The following is a 20,702-nucleotide window of genomic DNA, read 5'->3' as shown; positions in this document are numbered from 1 at the left end:
AATATATATATATAATTAGGAATATATATAATTAGGAATATATATATATATATTCCTAATCAGTGACACTGCCTGCCACCACCCTCATCTTGCTTGTCCTTAATGACCACCTAACAGGGATGGTGCTGCAGCCCAGATTGCTGACTATATATCGCTGACACGAATGTCTTAAACAAGAGCATGCATTTCCTACAAGATAGTTTTTTCTGTAGTTTTTGTTGTTGTTGTTTTGGGGCTTTAAGCCAGGGGGATTATGAGAGTCATCGGTGCGTTAAGCAGCATTGCAATCTGTCACTCCATGGACTACATGGTTGATGGGGGATGATCTGACTGGACAACACTCACAGATCAACAGAAAATATGAAAAAGGAGGTCCTTCATGATAGAAGACAGAGGTTGAGTAAGGACAAAGCAGAAGGCTCTGGGAAGGTGGCACCACCATGGCAGTAGAGCATTTGAAAGGCTTGCAAAAAGGTTTTCCTGGATAGTCATCCAGTGAACACAGAGGCAGACCCTTCACCGCAGACAGCATTTACATGTATCTATTCTCTTCAAGTGCTGTGCTTGGATTTTGGCTTGGGCTCATAAGTTCTGATCCAGGCTTGGGCTAAGGACTGGAGCTAGTGTGGAGGATGTCTTAACTTCCTGTGTTCCTCATTCTCCTCCTGCGGCTAACCAAAAGGAAGAGAATTTTCCTTCCCTTGAGTTGTTGGCTCCATTTATACAAGGCAACTTGTGAAGAGTGGGGAATACAGGTTATGAGAGAACAGTTAGTCTAACCGACAGGACGATGAGCTCAGGAATCACAGGTTCTTGATGGCCTCAGAGTGGGTCATTTGCAGTCTTAGAGTATATGAGGAGCAAAAGAGGTAAAGATACAGCAGCCCATGGACAGTGGAGCAAAGCTGATCTGTGGAAGGGGTGTTGAAGCAGGTCCCCGAGTAGGCGATGGAAAAAGTCCTCAGCTTGATTAACCTACTGAAGACAGCGAACTCTTGCGGTTCAAACCCTGCCAGTAGAACACTGCCAACTAAGCGGCTGACTGTCTCGCCCTATTTAACAGCAAGGGTTTTAAGTGTTGCGTGTAAAGCCTTGAGCTACAGACACCACTGTTCCAGTGGTAGAGGTTGAGCTCAGGGGCAGAATACCTGCCCTGTAGGACACAGCCTGGTACAATAGCAACTTAGCTGGGTGTGAAGTCTGGGTTAACTCAGCCCAGTCCCTCCTCCCCTGAGTTTGTGACTCCCACATATATAAAATAAGGGCAGATTGTTAAAGACCCTACAGTGGTTTTAGTATTTTTTTTTTATTCCAAATCCTGAATACTTTCAATGGCTTTTTTAGTTAGGGTTTCTATTGCTGTGAAGAGACACCATGACCACAGCAACTCTTATAAAGGAAAACATTTAATGGGGTGGCTTACAGTTCAGAGGCTCAGTCCATTATCATCATGGTGGGACATTGTAATGTGCAGGCAGATGTGGTGCTGGAGAAGGACTATATCTTGATCCTACAGGCAGCAGGAAGTGAAGTGAACTAGGCATAACTTGAGTATCAGAGACCTCAAAGCCCACCCTGACCATGAAATACTTTCTCCAAAAAGATCACACATACTCCAACAAAGCCACACCTCGTAATAATGCCACTTCCTATGAGCTTATGGGGCTAAGTACATTCAAACCCTAACAATGGGCATCTTATTAAATTCTCCTGCAATTGATAAAACTGGCTATAGGAGGACAGAATGGACAACACGGATCCTGTGGCTCCAAGCTGGTGATGCCCCACAGCTTGCCAATGTGGAGGTGGGAGTGGTCTTATTAGCATCATCATTACCCCTCCCCCAGTTCTATAATCTTTTACAACGTCACACATTTGCTGTGACCTCAGGATCAGCTGTGTGACTCTATCGTCCATGAACACAGGACTTTGAAGTCAGTCTTCACCGTTCAGATGATCCAATGCTCCTCCAGTCTAAAACCTTCACGCTTCTGAACCCATCCCTGCTCCAGGGGAAGAGCCCAGCATGCATGCTGTGGTTTGTGGGGCTGAGTTTTCTAGCAAGGGAAGACCCTGGACTCAGAATCCTGAGGGGATCTCCTGTGGTAGTGCTTCAACATCTGTAGTCCAGGCTCACAACTCTTAGGGGTTTTACTACTGAGAGCAAGGAAATGATGCTCTGGAGATCAGGAATTTTCTGGTTGGTGGAGGTCAAAGTTTATAGGTCAGAGGGATTGAATCCATGTTGCGTTTGCTACCGAAAATAAGGAAAACTAAAAAGAAAGGATTTTTCTTTTCAGTCATGACATTGCATTGATCAACAGATGTGTTTCAATAGTAGATATTTAGCAGAAGCTGCCAAGACTTTACTCAGGGTGTCTCTGGAGCATAGTGCTAGCTCTTAGTTCTCTGGAGTATAGTGCTAGTTCTTGGTTTCTATACACACCAATGAAAGAAAAAAATGGTCATTGCTTATCCTTAGACACACATGGGAAGCTGTTTCCTGCAGAGAGATGGGGTATTTTCAGTTAGGGCCGTAAATGGGAGTGGGCTGGGGGAGGGGTGATCTTCAGACTGGGAGCCAACAGAGGAGTCTAGTTTCTTTGTTTCTGATGTTTTCTGCAGATGTGACCTCTTGGTTTTGACATCAGATGTTCCCGTGCGGGTATGATTTATAGAGTGGCTAATTCTGAGCATAGGGAAATCAGGATGGAAATTTTGGAGTATCAATCACAGCCTTCATCTGCTTCCTTGTCTGACATGGCTATAATTTGTAGGCTCTTCATGTAAATCAGACATTTTCTTCTTCAACAAGGAAGCTAGAAAAAGAAGGTCTCCCCCACCCCTACTGTGTGTGTGTGTGTGTGTGTGTGTGTGTGTGTGTGTGTGTGTATAATCAACACCCACGTTGGTTTTAACGGGCAGTGATGGGGTTTTATCTTTTTTACAGGGACGGGCTTTCTCCCCAGTTATTTTATGACCAGGTTTCAACAACCATGTTTAGACTCAGAGCTAAGACAAATGCTTCAGTATTTGCAAGAACACAGAAGCAAGAAATAAATAGTATATAATTACTAGAATTTCATTGAAAAATTTTGGTATTATTTTGGTGTTTTGCCCTTTTGCCTTGAATTTGCCAAACACTGGGTTTGGGGAAGTTACACCAAGAGTAAGAATAGTGTGTAGGTTGGTGGACATGGAATGGATTCTTCTCCATGCCCCCTTCTTCTCTGTGGCTCACCGGTTCAGCACTGACTTAGACCTGATTGTGAGCACAGGAAGCCAAGGCCCTCTGAGGAGAGACTTCTGAAGAGAATGGGTTGAGAGCCATTCATCTAGATTTTGGGTGGCTGGGGCACAGTTTTACTATCAATCTTTCCTTTTTTTCCTGTTACTTCAGTCTGCCTGGAGTTCAGCACAATGAGGCCAATCGGTTAAGATTTGGGGAACTCTGAATTTCTTCTTCAGTGCCTTCATCTCAATAAGAACGACAACATCTGTATTAGCAATATTCTGTCTCGTTTTTGGTGGTTTGCTTTTCCAAGTTATTGCCTTGTGGGCTGATCTGGAACTTTGGAAAGCAGCCTAGTTGAGAGGCTAGAGCCCTAGGTGGTTCAGGATTGAGTCTCACCCTATCGTGAGACCTTAGTTCATTTACCAAATCTTTTTTTTTTCCAGGTGCATTACCATTTTATTCTTTTTTTCTTTTTTTAAAAATTTATTTATTTATTAAAGATTTCTGTCTCCTCCCCACCACTGCCTCCCATTTCCCTCCCCCTCCCCCAATCAACTCCCCCTCTCTTGTCAGCCTGAAGAGCAGTCAGCATTTACCAAATCTTAATGACCCCTCTCACTGCCTCTGTACGATGAGTATAAAATGACTCTTGCCTACTCAGGGCATGCTCAGGGTTGAGAAGATCCTGTGTCAACTTTTACATGGGGGCTGGGAGCATCATCTCACGTATCTGTATGGAGAGTGGGCATGTGGATCAGTGGTTCCTCACTAGGAACCCAGGGCTCAAGGCCCTGTTCTACACAGCCTTACAAGGTGAGGCTATTTTTTTTTTAATCTTTGCCTGTTAGTTAAGATTATTATTGTGAATATTCTAATTGCTCAGTTCAAGGGCTTTCCCCCCCCAGTGATGGCTGAACACCTATTGGCTACAGCCCTTGCTGGCTGGAGACTCCAATTTAGGGAAAGTCATGCTCTCTAGTGTGTCATTGGGAATTTGTCTCCTGGAGAGATGACTCAGTGGTTAAGAGCACTGCCTGCTCTTCCAAAGGTCCTGAGTTCAATTCTTAGCAACCACATGGTGGCTCACAACCATCTGTAGTGAGATCTGGTGCCTTCTTCTGGACTGTAGGCATACATGCAGACAGAATACTGTATACAGAATAAATACATTTTTAAAAAAGAGAAGGCTCAACCTGCAGTCTTTATTTGTTTTGGAGTACTTGTTTTCTGAAGCTCAGTGTTTCATTCACGTCTGTAAGTGATGAGTCTGAACTGCCAGCATGGAGCAGTTAGGGAAACAACTTTGCTCCGGCTGTTTGTTTCAAGTTTTGCTTCTGTTAACTTTAGCTTAGTGACTTTGCCCAGCTCACGTTAACTTAGCTGAACTTGAGTTTTCTCATCTGCAAAAAGAGGTTGATGGCAGTTGAAAGTGACAAAAGAAGGTTTGTGTAAAGTGGCTCACCTAGTGCTTGGCTGTTGATGAGATCTCATCTAGGTTAGGTATCTGAGGAACTTAGAAGAAATTAGTGTTTGCTTAGGTGTGATCTGCCCTCCTTACTAGACTGTGAGTGGATGCACCAGATCAGGGATTAGCGATCTGTAACTCAAGAACAAACATGGCTTATTGCTCGCTTTTGTAAAGAAGGTTTTCTTGAGAACACAGCTGTGATTATTTGTTCATATGGTGTCTATACTGTCTGTTGTGCTTTTGTCGAGGCTGTGGCAGAGTGTGGTCTATATTCAGAGTCTAAATTACTGACTGACATTTTCCCGAAGACACCTCCTGAGAGTTATAGACTCAGCTGAATTCTGATTTCTCTTGGTGGCCAATGGTAGCCTTATCACAGATAACATCATTTGGTTGCATTGTTTTCCTCGTGTCTAGGAGGCATGGCCAAAGAAACGTGGTTATGGCCTGGAGAGACAACTCAGTGGTTAAGAGCACTTTCTGCTCTTCTGGGTGACCTGAGTTTGGTTTCTGGTAATCACCTTAACTCCAGCTCCAGGGAATTCAATGTCTCCGTGTATGCCCATACCCACCCATTCATTCATATACGTCACACAATTAAAAATAATAATCAGGAAACTTGGCTGGACATTTGGCATATGTCAATCCCTGGTAGTGGATTGATGCAATGTTACCACTGTTGCTAACTAACCAAGAGGGTCAAACACCATGTGTATAATCCTGCTGACAGATCTGTTGGCTACAAGCCCCTGGGGTAAAAAACATGACGTGCCTTTCATGTGGAGCCAATAGACTTAACTTGCAGCCTATTCTGGCTTCAGCCAACTATCTCATTTCTTCCTAATCTTTGTACTTTGCAATTATTGTCTGTAAAAGTGGAACAGTTGTAGGAAAATACATCAGGGTCAGCAGCCACATTGAATTAAGCCTTAATCTATGTTGACATTCTTAAAATCCCTAGTAGTATTCCAAGAGTGGGAGACATGGCCATTTCCCTCTCCTGAGATTTTAAGACCATAGCTGAACATAAAAATGTGAGAACGCAGATTATCCTTAAAATGACATTTTTATGATAAAAGTAATCTATTAAGAAGTCATAGAACGGTTATAGCCGTTTGACACTGTTAACAGTATAATGATGTGTTAAAATGCTAGAGGAAGGGTTTTGTCAGGGTTTGATGTTTTTATAAGTTGCTGCTGTATAAAAACGTCAGATAAGAATAATCTTATACTTGACATTTTCCACTTGGTTTTCACTCTCAAAATAGCTCTGTGAGTTCGAGTTAGAGCGTTGCTCACACCCTGGGTTCCTCCCGAAGTAGTTTCTCCTCCCACCTATGCCGCCAGGTTATCTCCTTCTGATTAACTTTTTTTTTTCTGTAAAAAGAGCTTTTGCTGTTCTCACATATTTCTTACAATTTCCTTAGTATGAAAGGGAAATGACTTCTTCATATAGACCTGTGTGTGTGTGTGTGTGTGTGTGTGTGCATCTCTGTGTAAGTAAGTAAATGTTGTGTTCATGTGTGTATCTCATGCATACATGTGCATTTAGATGGATTTGGGTATTCTGTGGCTTCTTTGCGATATACATGCAGATCCCCTGTGTGCTCGGGCCAATGAAAATGCACAGAGAAAATGAGCAAAGCCATCTGCTGACTTTGTCTCTGCGTGCTCTGGAACCATGGAAGATCTTCAGGTCTTTGTCCCCCCATCTCTCCTCCCACTCTCTGCTGGTTCTTTTCCTCTTCACTAGCCCTGCCCTTCCTTTCTGCTTGAGCAAATGCAGAGGCTAATCTCTGCCTGCGGTTTTGAGACCACACCCTCCACATGGCTCCCAGCTTCATCCCATCAGTGAAAACTCCAGTTCTGTGTTTTGGTTTTGTTGGTCTAATAGCGCTGCTAGCTAAAAGTTTCACTGTCCTCTCCTACCCCAGGAGACTCCGCCTCCTTGATCCACCTATACCAGGCTTCCCCCAAGTCCTCCCTCTCTCCGTGTGTGTGTGTGTGTGTGTGTGTGTGTGTGTGTGTGTGCGCGTGTGCGTGTTTAAGACAGCATTTCCCTATGTAGCTTCTGCTGACCTGGAACTAGACATCCTCCTGTCTCCGCCTCCTTGGTGTTGGGGTTCCAGAAGTGGCCACAACACCTGCCACTCATGCTTTTTTTAAAATTGCAAGTTGTCTCTGTCTAGTTTGACACCACTCCCTGGTTCCTTGTAGACGGACTCTGGGTTTTCATCAAGTTCAGAGTTAGATTTTCAAAGGGTGGAGTGGGCTTTTGACTTACAAAACTGGCGGTTTGTCCTTGGTCCTTCTGTCCTTCCTGAGTTTTCTTCCAAATATGAGACCTCTTTCTGGAAGCGTCTCTTCTTGGGAGCCCCTGTGCTGGCCGAGGCTTTTCACACCTAAGCAGTCTCTTGCTTTGTGGCACCTTTCTGACGACCCCACTCCCGTGTTTGTTCCTGCAGTTTTGTCTTTAGTCACTCATCCCGTAACACTGTAACTATTATTTCTGCCTCCAGTGCTGAAGCTTATGGGGTTAGTGGTGTTCCTTTTCCCAGGATGCACTGCTCATCTCTAGTGAACTCCGTGTGTGCAGAAGAAAGTCCACCAGTTCAGTGCTTCTTTGGGAAATGCCGTCTCTGTGACATTATATAAACAATCACACACTCATGTGCGCACACACACTCACAGCATACACACACACAGACACACATTCATGCGTGCACGTGTGTGTGCTTACATGTATACACACATAATATTTTTGCAAAGAGTTTTTACTGTTGCACGATGTTTTGAGAATTCTCTTGTCAGAAGTTCCAAACAGAAACTTATATTACTGTTCTTACAAAGAACAAGCAGCTTTGGGCTATAAAACCTTTTCAAATCTTTTTTTTTCCTATAGAAGGTATTTGCATGCTGACTCATTCCTACTATATTTATAACCTATCACCAAGCCACTGCTAAGGCAAGATTTCTAATAAAGCTATGGAAATTACATGCAGCGCAATGGGGCTGAATACATTTACATTTGTAGTATCTTAACATTTCCAAATTTATTGCAGATTACCTTGTTTGTGCATGTCTGTACTTTAATGGTTTTTTATAGCAGAAAATAGCAGTTTATGATTGTATTCCCAGCAGAAATTTATTATGAATCCACCATATGGAGTGTTGCATAAAACTAAGCTTGTAACATGGGTGGTTTTAATATTGCTTAGCAAGACCCATTGTGCTTTATTGAAAATTAGTGATAATAGGAATGTCGAAGGCTGGAAGCTTGGTTTATGAGGGGAGTCTTTATTTTAGGCTTAAATTGTCACGAAGACTTTTAGGATTTCGGATGAAAATGATCTATCTTTTGATATAAAGGCGCCACATTACTGTTCATCCCCATTCCTGCTTCACTCCCAGTTCCCCCCATGGCAGCATTTGCTACAACCACGGCTGAGCAAAGGGACCTGCCAAACTGGTCCCCTGCACCAGCCTCATTCTCCATGACACTGTCTGTCTGATCTCGCTTTGCGTCGTGGGCACGGAGGCTACCGCTGAAGCGCTTGATGCTCCTTCTCTTGCTTTTCTTCGCTTTTGCTGTCTTTCTTCGGTATGGATTGGAAAGCCCACTTAGGGATTTAGGTACTTACGTCTATTAGTGTTCTTGGTTCAGGGCATTACAAAGGTGAGGAGAAAGCTCTGATTTACATCAATCATGTTTCATATAAGAATGCCCTGGCATGACTTAGACATTCACACTGGAATATTTCACTTTTGACTGACAGTTCTTGAACTGCTGAGTTGGGTAAACATGTACCCAGAGATACTTTTGTTTTTTTCCCACCAGGTTTTAAGCTCATGGGGGTTAAGGAAAAAAAAATCTGTTTTACATTTTCCACAAGGAGCCTATGATGATTTTATGATCAGAAAAGACTCCAATAAACACAATTAATGATGTTAAACAGCAAACATACCCTTCACAGCACGTTACCTATCCTAAAGCTTTGGCTGGTTTCCACGTCATAACCCCAGGGCAGACTGCCATTGCAGGCATAGCCACACTGGAGAACCAGAGGGGAGTTGATGGGGTCGCTTTGAGCCGTCTAGGATTGGCAAGGGTGTACCGCTGGGCTGCTCATTTGAGGCACACAGCCATCCATGTCTAGTGCTTTGGACGTTTATCATGGCTGCGAACATCTGCCTGTGCTGAAAGGTTTATTATGCAGGCAACATGTGTTATTGTTATAAATATGAAATTTTTGCAATGAGCTTTATAAATGTAAATCACTTGTAGAAGAAAAGAAATTTAAAAGTCAGTTCATTATTGTTTCCCAGACGGTCAGCTTTCCTCTTCTAGCGGATACCTCCTGAGGGGTGGGGACTTCTAAGCTCTTGGGATCTTTGTGTTGTCACCATGGCCTTGACAGTTTTTCCTGTCTTACGTTCTAGGAAGAATCTTTAGCACTTTTGCTACAAACAGCAAATTGTTCATTAAAAATTCAAAGTACATGTGTGAAGCACATTTTATTCTTCAAACTGCTGTTGAATTTTTGAGGGACTCTTAAAATTTTAAATATTCATGTGCATGAAGGAGTTCTGGGTGCTGAAATGTCTTTGAAGTGTGATTTTCTGTGCTCAACGTCTTTCTTACTTATCTGGCTGTCGCCTCCAGAATATCAAATTCCAGACCTGGCTTTCTGAAAAGAATGTGGTTGATAGTGTTTGGGCCATCGTGGAATTGGGATTTCCTAATACCTGAAGTTTATTTTCTATAAATCATGTCAAAATATTTCTCTAACAACAATTAAAACCAAATACTGAAAAACCATGTGAAGTCAGAGCTTCAGGAGTAGCTGGCTAGGAGCTAGCCATGGCCAGGAATGTACCTCTCCAGCCCCTTGTTTTGATAGTGACAGTATTGTACCTCTTCTTCCAGCTGAAGCCTCGGAAACTTGGGGTCAAAGCAACAGCTTCTCCTTAGGACACCAGGTTAATAAAACAGAGCAAAGTAGCCTTCTGAAGTAGGTCCATTCTTCTTTCTTTGGGAAGTCTTTACTCTTTTTACTAAGCTAAAGAGCAAGCGTTGGCTCCAAGGAGGTTGCAGAATGGATCTCAGAGGGAAGACCCTGGCACTTTGTCCCAGCCTCAGCAGGGCCCAGGCTGTTCTCAGGCAAATGAATGTTTGCTATAGAAATAAAGTTGGTCTCTACTCACCGTCTTTCTACCACTTTTCTAGTTCTGAGCTATTTAAATTTATTCATATCTATGCATTTTTACAAGAATGAATGGCTCAAAGTGAGCATCATTTCCCAAACCAGGCACCCGGGCTCCCTAGAAGGAATTAATCAGCGCAGGAGCAAGCAGACAGCTGTGAGACAATGAGGGGATGGCAACGGGCAGCATCATAAAGCAATTCCAAGAGTTTGTTGACAGTCTGTGCACCAAGACCAAAGGAAATGCTTCATATAAAACATTCCTAGGAAACCCTCAGCCTTTGAAAAGTATATTGAAATAGTTGACATATTAGCAATCCAAAAGATTTTTTCCTCTTTTTTTTTTCTTGGCAATGCGGTATCCTTTTAAAACCATCTCTCGGTATCCTAAGGGTATCCTAAGAACTATAAACAGAATAGATGTATGGGTACTGAGAAGTTCAGTGCAAATTATACTTTTAACTTGCTTATGTAATTATTCAGATGACCAGCTTTTGGCCAAACACGTGCATAACATATGTATACGCTTAAAAACGTCAGCTCTTTGTTTAGTTATTGTCCTGTAAGAGAATAACAAAATGCTCAGTTGAATACGTCAGCTCATTTCATGCGCGTCTGTACAGGCTGGCCTGGAGAAGAGTCTGTTCCGATAGCAAATACACTGATTCTTCGGAAGTGTCTGAAACATAATCGGGACACAAGCCATCAAGTCCGAGCAGCGGATCTCTCCTGGGAAGAGGGCCGGAGTAGAACTACACCCGTGACCTCTCAGTTCCCTGCCTATAGGCCCCTCTTTCCAGAGAAAACCACACAACACCTCACAGGGCCCCAGAAAGCCTGAGGGAGGGTAGGGAGGGGTGGCTCAGGAGAGTTGTGTGGAAGTCTTATCTACATACACTACTGATTGTCACTCTCTCACGATGACTATGGAGCCTGGCGTTTGCAACTGCAATTATCGAAAATTTAATTATCAAAAAATTATTTCCTTTCCCTGTTCTCTCTAATGTGAATTAGCACCCAAATGATACAACCGAATTAGTAATGAAAAGTTACCTTAGTTAGCAGAGAAACTACTGTTTCAGAAATACCCTAAAATGAAGGTCATGGGATAGTAAAATTGTACAGTATTTATGTGCACCTAGGTACACGAAACAGAAGAACTTTCAAGTAATGTCATTTTGCTTTGCGCCGATTAACGGATCCAGCTGGCTATTTTCGCAGCCGTTTGCTTTCCTAACTGCTGGAGCTGCTTTTGTCTGCTATGAAGTGCGCTACTCTAGAGTTCAGAGATTGCTAAATCTTCAGAACTTCACACCCGCTTGGTGTCAAAAGCTTTTGAAGATGATCCCCAAATCCCTTTTGAGCTTTGTGATAGCCACAGATGGATTTTATTTTACTTGGACTCCTTTTTCTTTGTAGAACACTTTTATTTATGTCTGGTTTTCAGCTTGTCAGTGTCTGTACCACACGTGTGTAGTGACCATGGAGGCCAGATAACATGGAGCTAGAGTTCCAGGCAGTTGTGATCTACCTGACATGGGTGCTGGGAACCAAACCGAGGTCCACAGCCCAAGGAGCAAGTGCTCTTACCCACTGAGCCATCTCTCCAGTCCTTCACTTAGACTTAATTAATGAAGAATTATTCTTAAAGCTTGAACTTTGTTTGGTCTTCTATAGCTTCACCATAAGAATAAGGAAGAAATTTATATAATAATGAAAAGTATAGTTTCAGAGATTCATGATTATAATTTTTTTTTTCTAGACAGGCTTTCTCTGTGAACCCCTGACTGTCTTGGAACTCACTCTGTAGACCAGGCTGGGCTCAGAGTCAGAGATCAGCCTGGTTCTGCCTCCTGCATGCTGGGATTAAAGGCCTGTACCACCCCACTCAATTCATGATTAGAGTTTTTACTTAAGCACTTTTATTTATTTATTTATTTATTTATTTATTTATTTATTTATTATGTATACAATATTCTGTCCGTGTGTATGTCTGCAGGTCAGAAGAGGGCACCAGGCCTCATTACAGATGGTTGTGAGCCACCATGTGGTTGCTGGGAATTGAACTCAGGACCTTTGGAAGAGCAGGCAATGCTCTTAACCACTGAGCCATCTCTCCAGCCCACTTAAGCACTTCTTATATTGCTCTAATAATTTGTTATCCACAGACAATTTATTCAACTTGCTTTGCAAATGCAGCCCACAACATGCTTTATTATCTGTTGTTTCCAATTATAAATTTAATCTATGTTAGGATTTAACTTTCAGTTTAAGTTTTAAAACATTGTCATCAAGTTTTGAGTAGCAAGATATTTATATTTTATGGTAAAATGAGATTTAGTAGTTCATTCTGACTTTTCTTTCATTTGAAGGGGACACAACCTCATATTACAATATAAATAGTTATTAGAAATGAGAATTTCTCGTGAGCTTTGAGTGTATACTTTGTATGCTAGATAATTTTGGAATGTCCACATGTATCTTGTTAACAAGCCTATGAAATAGTGTGTCTAGTTTTTAAGTGAACAATTTGAGAGTCAGAGAGTTTGAGTCTTGCTCAAACTCATAGAGCTTCTACATGAAGAATTCTTGATATATTTTTCTCATCATCAATGATCATTAGTATAGCCCCCTTTTATTGAGTATTTTCTAGATGTCAATGATTTCTTTTTTGGCATACACAGCTATTTCACACAGGCACTGGAGGAAATAGCATCCATATTTTCCCAACAAAGACATGGGAGATCTCTAAGGTTAAATAAACTTTTGAAAGCTACACATCTGGTTACTGAATGAGCAGGGTTTGAGCATTCCAGCATTCTAATGCAATGCAGTTTTGTTTGCATTTCACAGGGGAGAGCCCAGGGTGGAACTATTAGAAGAATTTATTTAGAAGTGCTCAATGCTGCTCTTGAAGAACATCATTCCCCTCTTATTCTGTTGCTGGTGTTCTCCACAATAAACTTTACTGAAATACAAGCAAAATTTTCTGTCTGAGCTTAGTTCTATATGATTCTTTCTAACTATTTAATATTATTTAATATTCCCTAAGCGTTAGGTGTAGGGGTTGTGTTGCAGATGTATTGTTTGGGATTGGACTCCCTACAGTTAGCTGGTCTCTGCATTCCAGCCAGTTTCTGTAACTTTACTTGTAGGTATAGGGCAGGTTTTTAGGATGCAGTCAGAGATTACACTGGTTTAGGGACATGGCGGCAGTAGGTTTTCCTTTAGGGTCCATGGCCTCCCCAGCCAGAGGTAGTCGGCTAGCTTACAGTACCAAGCATGAATTCCCTTCTATTGAGAGGACCTTACGCCCAATTAGACAGCTGTGTGCTGTTCTCAGGATCCAGGTGCTTCTACGGCATCTCTGTGGATATCGTGCTGCGTTGAGTGTTGTGGTTTGTAGGTGTCCTAGCTGAAAAGGACTATTGGTGGCTTTTCTCCCTTGGCATGTATCATAGCTCCTTAGGAATCCATGAGAGCCAGTCCTCAGGGAGGAGGCTTTCAGGCTGGTTCCAGCTCATCTCCAAGTCCTGTGTTGGATCATATGGTGTCTGGAGCAACAGTGCTATACCTTAAATGTCTGGGAAGGAATCAAAGGGAAAGGTGATAGCTTATATTATTTTGGGGATCTCCTGGGATCCTCTAACTGAAAAGTTTTCTATGCCTGGAAGTGGGGGTTTGGTAAATAGTCTATGTCTTTTGGGGAGGAGCATTGTCACCCCAACCAGAGTAACTTCATAATTTCACATATAGATGTATATATGTACATATATAATACGTATCACATATGTATATAATTTTGAGTTAAGAGACTATGATTCCCTTTGGCTTATTCAAATATCCAACTGTAGTATATCTGTTTGGTTTTTTAAACTCTCATTGCTTTTAGGTGTATCTGTCTCAGGCTTCTGTAGAAACCCGTGTTGATGGGTGACTGGGCAGTGGTTGATTTTCATGGTGATTAAACATGTATTTAATCTAAATAAATACAAAATTAAGAGTTTGCTTTGTTTATCTGCTTCCCTTCCAGTCTAAATAGTGAGCCCGTATCAAGGACGTTGGGCATGAGAGTTAACTTTGATTTTAAGTTTGATCCTCCCATTCAAGGTTTGCATGGCCGTCCCTTGAAAGCCTGAAGCATTTCATATGTACCAGTCAAACCACATGAGAATCCTGGGAAAGGTGGCGCTCTGCCTGCACAGCTGTGCTGCGGAAGGGGTGGTGTTGGTGTCACATGATCAGGTCCTCATTCTGGCTAAGTGCTGGTAGGAGCATGGCTGTCCTTCTCCAGGGAGAAGGCTCTGGTCCATGGCAGCTTGAAGATGTGGGAATACCAGATTGCTCACATTCCTTTGACTTTTGTTCTGATTTCTACTTCACTCTGGCTTTGTCCAGAGCTGTCAGCACCCTCATTTTTATGTTCATCTTGATCCCTAGCCAAGGATGAATCATGATGGATTTCTATTCCTGAGTGCCTGTGTTTGACCGGGAAATAGCAGTAGGCCATGGCTTAGTTATTCCACGGCCTCATTTTAGACATGCAAAGCAAATGCTATCTGGGTCTTTCTCTCAGAATTTCCTGTGGTTTGGGGTCATGGCCAGAGCCTGGAATCCTACTCAGGCGGTTTTTGGAATTGGGAAGTTGACGATTTTTCTGTCATCAACTGTCAATAATGTAACATTCTGAGGGCTTGCCCTCTTGAACTTGGAAGCAGTGATTTCTTGTTTCTCATGATTAGAATGCTTCTGAGACATCTAATAATCTCACATCATCTAGAGACTCGAGACTTGATTACAAATCAAGCCCTCAGAGAAGGTTCAGTTGAATTGAAGAAAGAACTTAGTGGTCTGGACTGTCTGTACTTAAGACAGTAACGGCACAGTGTTGTTGCTTCCCAGATCCCTGTGAGAAATATCAGTGCCTGGGAGCTTTATGTTCATCCAATACGGAGCCCATTGCTGATTTGGCAAAGGAAGTCTTTTCATTATTGAAGAATTAAATACTACATAAGTTCATGTAGGATTTCAATTAATAGGATTTACATTAAAATACTTGTATGACATCTGCTTATACATCAGTTAAGAAAGGCTTCTTCTGGGCTTTCTAGCCCTGGTCCAGAAGGGGACTTTAGTAACAACCTCCGCACCAACCAGGAGCCTAGGGCACTGGGCCGTTGGGCACAATTAAGATATTTTTTGTCACGAGGAAGCTGGTCCTGCCCAGGGCCATGAAGGACTAAAGAGAGCAAGGAGACACACATGCAGGCCTGGGGTGTTCTGCCCTGGGCTCCGAGGAGAAAATACAGACCCACCCCACACTTTGCAGCATCAGAAAGACAGGCACAACTATGGTGAGCAAATGTATGGTGTTGTATAGGAGAGAGAGAGAGAGACAGGATGGTTCCTGTCCTGTGAACAGAGGCATATCTGAAAAGGCGAAATTGGCAAGGAGCAGGCTGAGGTGGATGACTTGATTGCCACCCAGGGCCACGGTGATGTCTGAGTATAGGTTGCTACTGGGTCCACATCTGGATTCATGGCTCTGATGCAGCCATGGTCTCTGTTGATGTTCCTGGCTCCTGATACCACCAAAGGCAGAGAGGATAGGGCTGTATGGAGTTGGCCCCATTACTCGCTGGCTGCGACACTAGGACTCAGGAGAGAGTTCCCTGCACCTCCTCTGGGCGGCACAGCAACACTGGTCCTGCTGGTGGAGGTGTGGGAGAGCTGTCCCCATGACTCGTTGGTCGTGTGGCAGCATGGGTGGAGGAGAGATGTCCCCCCTAACTCCTTGCGGCCTGTGACAGACTAGGGAGTGGACCACCTCTTTACCAGCTGTAGCATGCAGGAAAGCGGCCCTGCTCCTCTCGACCCTGTTGGCAGAGGCACCAGTGAGCTGGCCCTGAGGGTGTAAGAGAGGGAGGGTATCTGGCCATGCCTCCCCTCATCTGCCATGTGGTGGAGAGGGCAAAGGAAAGACGACCTGCCCAACTCTTCTCCCTACCACCTGTGATGGGTAAGGAGCTGACCCTCCCCCCTTACAAGCTGCAGAACTCAAGAAAGTGAGCCCTGCCCTCTCCTGACCCAATGGATAGGGGTATGGGTAAACCTGCCTGCGAACTGTGAATGTGGGGGATCTGGCCCCACCCCTTATCTCCTATATGGTGGTGTTGCAGAGATGCTATCCCCACCTTTAACCACCCCCCCCCCACACACACACTGCCCCTTACTGCCTGTGGCAGGTGGGAGAGCTGGCCCTGAGGTCATAAGAGCAGGAGAGCTGGCCCTGACCCTCACCAGCTACAGCGTTCATGAGAGTTGCCCTGCACCTAACCTGGGCAACACAGTAGAGCTGCCCCTGATGTTTCAGGTTTGGAAGAGCTGCCCCTGAGGGTGTGAAAGCAGGGGAGCTGGCCTCACCCATGGCTGCTTGGGGTGAACTAGCCAGAGCAATGCTGGAGAGCTCACCCTGGTGGTGAGGACTAGGGAGAGCTGGCAGGTTAACCAACCCTGCAAATACCCACGCCCAGAAAGAACCAAGGTTACAAGTTGGCCCACTCCAACACCCACCCCATCCATGACCTGCAGAAGCACGTGAAGGGTCTAGTCCTGGAGACCCAAAGCTGCAGGAGCTCCACAACACAGGGCAGCAACAGAATATCCCAGAGGAGTCCCAGTGAGGGCCCAGCATCGATGGCGTAGCAGAAACCAGAGGCCTCGAACCAGACCACTGACTCTTTGCAATGGACACTTGTGAGTAAAGATAAATGGACAAAGGGATTTCACTGTGTGACTCTGTGTCACACTGCAGCTTCCATGACGAGATCTTTCCTATTTCTTATTTTCTTTTTTCTCCTAAAAAGGTGGGGGAGAGTTTCAAGATCGGAGGGCAGATACAAAGAATGAGTGGGATGGAGATGCATGATGTGAAAGACACAAAGAATAAATAAAAAGAAAGTTAAAAGACAAGGCTCCTCAAGATCCCGCTGGCTAGGCAGGTGAGCAACTGCTCTCTGAAAACAAACTCGAGAAACATCACATCCTGGCCATTCTACTTTGATCTTAGATGGATTTCCTGCCTTAATTTGTCCATTCATAAAATGAAAATGAGACGTGTGTTCCAAGATTGCTCTTGAGAACAAAATAAAACAGGAAACTCTTGGCAACCAGAATCTCTTAGCAACTATTACCCTTATTAATCAAGGCATGATGTGTGTTTGCGTTTCCCCACAGTTACCAATGCCTAAGGAAAGCCTTCCCCTGCAGTAGGTGATTATACACAGAAAAAGTCAGTCCGCAGAGATGTAGGAACCCCTGACAAAAAGTACAGTCCTACAATGGTATGGGATCGTCACGTGAGGCTGAGCATCAGTGGCTCTGAGATTCCATCAGGAGAAGCTGGGGCTTCTCTTGTGGTCAGGGAGCTTCAGGGAGCAGCGGCTCCTTCCCATCAAATGCCGATTTACACCCTCCACCCCCAACCAATCACATCCTGATTTCCCTGCCCACTGTCCCAGCATCAACCTCATTCAGCTAAGCTCTTCAGTAAACCACACTCCTCTGCTGCTTTCTGCTTTCGCGCACCCATCTTTCTTCCTTTATTTCGTTCAATTTCTCAGTGTTAGCACCAACAGGGCTTTTTTTCCTTTTCCTTCTGAGTGGGAATCATGACCCCGTCACGTCCTCAGTGTAGCCTCCTCCAACCATCTTCCCCTTCATGTGACCTCTGGCCTTCTGACTTAGCTTCCTGTTCCTGTCCTTTCTTGTGACTCTCAACATGAGAGAAGAGGTTGGTGGCACCCAGGATCTGAGAGTTTGCAATATGAAGTTCCAATTCACAGACTATTATAAATAGACTTGAAATCTAACCCGCTGCATTATTTTTGCATGTATGCACCTAGCCAACCAAGCTGGAAATAATCAGAATAAACCCCAATGGTACTTGCTATGCATGGAAAAATACTCATGGGTCTAACATCTGGAGAAAAAGGTAAATATGGTTCATATTTAGGATAAAATGCATTTTACCTATCAAACTGAAAATGCCTGTTTTTCAAACCGTGGAATTAAAATTCTTTTGGGTATTAGGAAAAAAAAGTCTTGCAAAAGAATAGCACATTTGAATGCCAAGGCCCATTGCCCCTCAAATAAAATGACCAATGGCTTCGGTGCTATTTCTGATTGTATTAGATCCACCAGAAGGCAGAGGAAGCCCACTGCATCACCAAGATCCCACTCACACTGGAAGCCAGCCGCTGCTCTGACCACATGATAGCAGCCTCTGCTCTGACCAGCAGGAACATGAGCCATTCAGATCATCGCCCTAGACCCTATGAAAGCTCCTGATGTGACCACACATTGCTGAGCTTATAATCTATGATGCCCAGATAACCCCACTTAACATCCCAGCTTGTAGTCGAGGGAGGTGCTAATTAACAGTGTGACCTTGGGAAAGTCACAACCACTGGGCTAAATAATAGCCAGGCCTCTTCTCAACTCTAGACTGCCTGGGTTTCCCTCCACAAATATCCTCCTGTACCCCCAAACTCTGCCCTCATTGGCTCTTCCCAGGAAATTCTTCATATTGTGTTTAACAGACTGTTAAATTACCTTAATTAAAGTGTCAAGGGATAAAAATGGAGGATTACTGAGAGCTGCCACCCCCACTGTCCCACAGCTAGCTGGAGAAGGCTTCTGCCAGGGAAGGTCAGATATGCAGGGCACGCCTATCCCTGAGTGACAACGAGCTGTAAGATCCATTGTCCTTGCAGACAGAAGGAAATTAAAACAAAATGGCAGTTTTTGACAGATCATCCAGAAAGCTTCATCAAATTCTGGGCTTCATATGCAAGTCTTGCCTAAACCTTTTGGGGGAAATGTGGGGGAGAAGTGTTCTAGCTATTTTACCCATAGGAAAAAGTTGGGAGTTTGGTTCTGATGTTGAACCTGTCAGAGAGATACTTATGCAACTTGTTATTTCTGGGATACTTCCAGGTTTGGAAAAAAAGGCCTTGGAATATTTTGTTGACTTGGATGATGTTTTGTGTAAAAAAGCAAATCCTTCAAACATAACTGGGCCAGAGCTTTTTATTTCCATTAATCAGACGCCCATGGCAATGACCGAGAAGGAGAAAGAGATGAAGACTGTGTCTCAGTGTATTCTCAAGAACAGATTGTATGTCAGGTCGGAACATGCAGTGTGGTTTCAGTGATCTACCAACTGTTGAGTGGAAACTATCCAAAGCCGTCTTCTTCCCAGAGCCCCTCTGTCCAGGGCGTCATGTCTACTTGATTGAGAGGATGCATAGCAGAGCAGTTAAACCCACTTTGTTAGGTTAACCCTGGGTTCAGTGTTAGCCACATTTTAGTTGTGTGGCCTAGGAGTGCTTCTTTCCTCCATTTGCCTGAGTTTTCTCACCTGAAATAGTACCTATTCCAAAACTCTCAACAGGGGAATCTAAAATGGCTGAAAGACACTTAAGGAAATGTTCAACATCCTTAGCCAGCAGAGAAATGCAAATCAAAACAACTCTGAGATTCCATCTTACACCTGCAAGAATGGCCAAGATCAAAACCACTAATGACCACTTGTACTGGAGAGGTTGTGGGGTGAAGGGAACACTCCTCCATTGTTGGTGGGAATGCAAACCTGTACAGTCTCTTCGGATATCAGTATAGCAATTTCTCAGAAAATTAGGAAAAAACCTACCTCAAGACCCAAAATACCACTTTTAGGTATGTATCCAAAGGATGTTTAATCATGCCACAAGGACATGTGCTTAACTATGTTCATAGCAGCACTGTTTGTCATAGCCAGAACCTGGAAACAACCTAAATGCCCCTCAATCAAAGAATGGATAAGGAAAATGTGTTCTATTTACACAATGGAGTATTACACAGCAGAAAAAAATGACATCTTGAAATTTGCAGGCAAATGGATGAATATAGAAAACATATTGAGTAAGTTAACCCAGACCCAGAAAGACAAATATCATATCTACTCACTCATGAGTGTTTTTTTAAACATAAAGCAAAGAAAACCAGCCTACAAATCACAATCCTAGAGAACCTAGAAAACAATAAAGACCCTAAGAGAGAAATACATGGATCTAATCTACATGGGAAGTAGAAAAAGACAAGATCTCCTGAGTAAATTGGAAGCGTGGGAATCATGGGAGACGGTGGAAGGGTACAGGAGAGGAGGAGAGGGGAGCAGACAAAAATGTAGAGCTCAATAAAAACAACTAAAAAAAAAACGTTAGTACCTGTTTCACACTATTCTTGCGAATGTTGAGCCAGTGAATAGACCTAGAGGGTTTGAACAGGATATGGCTTCGGGTCTGTGTGAGTCTCCAAGTTCAGCTGAGTCCTCTGAACTTGGAGCGTTATTTAAAATGCAAATGATCCAGAGACAGCCAGGAGCAAAATGTTGTTCATTAACATCTTTGCCCAGATCAATTCCTTGCTTTGTGTTTGTGAGGTTCTTTGGACATCTCACAGACCATGTGAGTCTAGAAACTAAGGAATGGGACAGGAATGGAAATGAGCTAACACAGCATTTGCCTGACGCAAGATTTGCCTTTGGGGAAGTTCTGGCTCCTATTGTGTCTACTCTAGCTTCCTTAAGGATTCTGCTTCAGATCCTCAAACCATTATTCCTAATACATTCCTCATTATCCAACCAGTTTTTACATAATGCTTCCCAGAGACGCTATTACTTTTCTCATTGCTGTGTTAATACATGATCAAAAAGTATTCGAGAATGGAAGGGTTCATTTCTTTTTTTTTAATT

Source organism: Microtus ochrogaster, unplaced genomic scaffold, assembly GCF_000317375.1.
Source record: "Microtus ochrogaster isolate Prairie Vole_2 unplaced genomic scaffold, MicOch1.0 UNK11, whole genome shotgun sequence".
Lineage (NCBI taxonomy): Eukaryota > Metazoa > Chordata > Mammalia > Rodentia > Cricetidae > Microtus > Microtus ochrogaster.
Note: the sequence above shows the minus strand (reverse complement) of the source record.